The sequence below is a fragment of the Schistocerca serialis genome, unplaced genomic scaffold (assembly GCF_023864345.2).
Source record: "Schistocerca serialis cubense isolate TAMUIC-IGC-003099 unplaced genomic scaffold, iqSchSeri2.2 HiC_scaffold_1193, whole genome shotgun sequence".
In the NCBI taxonomy this organism is placed as follows: Eukaryota; Metazoa; Arthropoda; class Insecta; order Orthoptera; family Acrididae; genus Schistocerca; species Schistocerca serialis.
Window position 1 is genome coordinate 1 of NW_026047396.1, and position 2500 is coordinate 2500.

Below are 2500 nucleotides of genomic sequence, written 5' to 3' on the forward strand. Positions count from 1 at the left end.
TAACCTAACCTGTGTTGTGCCTTAACCTAACCCGTGTTGTGCCTTAACCTAACCCGTGTTGTGCCTTAACCTAACCCGTGTTGTGCCTTAACCTAACCTATGTTGCGCCTTAACCTAACCTATGTTGCGCCTTAACCTAACCTATGTTGCGCCTTAACCTAACCTATGTTGCGCCTTAACCTAACCTATGTTGCGCCTTAACCTACCCTATATTGTACCTTAACCTAACCTATATTGTACCTTAACCTAACCTATGTTGCGCCTTAACCTAACCTATGTTGCGCCTTAACCTAACCTATGTTGCGCCTTAACCTAACCTATGTTGCGCCTTAACCTAACCTATGTTGCGCCTTAACCTAACCTATGTTGCGCCTTAACCTAACCTATGTTGCGCCTTAACCTAACCTATGTTGCGCCTTAACCTAACCTATGTTGCGCCTTAACCTAACCTATGTTGCGCCTTAACCTAACCTATGTTGCGCCTTAACCTAACCTATGTTGCGCCTTAACCCAACACACGTTGCGCCTTAACCCAACACACGTTGCGCCTTAACCCAACACACGTTGCGCCTTAACCCAACACACGTTGCGCCTTAACCCAACACACGTTGCGCCTTAACCCAACACACGTTGCGCCTTAACCCAACACACGTTGCGCCTTAACCCAACACACGTTGCGCCTTAACCCAACACACGTTGCGCCTTAACCCAACACACGTTGCGCCTTAACCCAACACACGTTGGGCCTTAACCCAACACACGTTGGGCCTTAACCCAACACACGTTGGGCCTTAACCCAACACACGTTGGGCCTTAACCCAACACACGTTGGGCCTTAACCCAACACACGTTGGGCCTTAACCCAACACACGTTGGGCCTTAACCCAACACACGTTGGGCCTTAACCCAACACACGTTGGGCCTTAACCCAACACACGTTGGGCCTTAACCCAACACACGTTGGGCCTTAACCTGCTCTGTAATTGTCATACGACGCGTTAAATTAGTGTAGTGTTGCCTAACTGCAACCCCCGCAATATAGTTTGCTACTCGCACTGCCCGGTCCCCAGAGTATCGCTTCATGTTAAACACCTTGCAGCTATACACTGTAATGCGGATGGCAGCAGGACGTACATGCTCAATGCCCTTCGCAGTTGTTCATTGGCATTCGCATGGCGAAGCACAGCCTACGTTGTGGTACGGCTTGTGTCAACTGTCCGCTGATGTTGTACGTCCAAATCACACACTGTACTGCACATTGGTCCTCATGTACTGAATGATACATCGTGGTACATGTGTGACCGTACCACGACTGCGCCAACAACGGCGAACCATACGGTCCAAATATTGTGCACTCAGCTACATGTCGTCTCCCTATAAGAGCTGGATTGCAGTATGGTATGCCGTGGATGGCGATCGGCATGAGCCGTCTGTTGATGTAGTGGCGCGTGTTGTCAGACGTAGTCGTCTCTTCTCACACACCGTGATAGCATGGTGCACTGCGTTCCACATCTGCGACATGCGACAGAGGCCGGTTGACAGTCGTTCGCGCAATGGACATCGCATACGTACGGGGGCCACCTTCCACGTGTTCGCGAAGCGTGCACATGTTGTTGCGTGTATGTGGGCAGACATAGTGTGTCGTGACACCTGACACAGGCATGCAACAATCGTTGAATTTGCAAATGGCGATGGACGTCTACGTTTGCTGGTGACGTTACGCAAATGAAGAACTGGTAAACCGTTGTGGTGCGGTTGTTCTCGCTAGAGGTGAATCAGTGATGGCGACGATCGGTTGAGCTACCAACCGGTTGTTTCAGCGATACCCACCATGCCCACGAACGTGAATGGCATGTGGGTGTGAAGCGATACGCGGCGGTGGCTGGGTGGGACCGTCCCCGGCCGGTGAGGGGGGGCCTCCCGGCGTGCTGGCCGCGCGGTGCGTGGGCGCACGCGCTACAGCCGGCTGGTGGGGGCGGCCAGTGGCAGGCGCGCCGGCCGACGGAGGCGGCAGGCGGCGTAGCTGCGCGCCGGCGCACCCTGCACGCGGCGCCGTGCGGCCAAAGTAGGTCCTCGCGGGCCCGGTGCGAAGCGCGGTGGACATCTGCAGTGTGCTGGTCCGATTGAGGACTGTGTGCGCTGAGGATGCGCCGCCGCCCGGCGCTCGGCGCCGCGACGCCGTCTGCTGCTCGGTCGCCTCTGCGGTTCTCGCAGGTGGATTGTATCGCAGCTGTGCGGACGTGTTGGCGCGTGCGCTGTGCTGGGAGAGTTCGCTTCGGCACCCAAGTGGGGCTTTTGTCCTTCTGTGGCGCTGGCGTTGGAGCTGCCGGCCACCGTAGGTGGCGCGTGTTGTCTCCCGCCGGCAATGCCACGACAGCACGCTCCCGGGCCTCTGTCGGCAGCGGCAAGCTCAGTTGGGAGCACGGGTGGTCGCACCTAAAGCGTCTACTCGCCAAACTCCGGGCGATTGCGCCTCTCTCGAACCCGACCAAGTACTTAG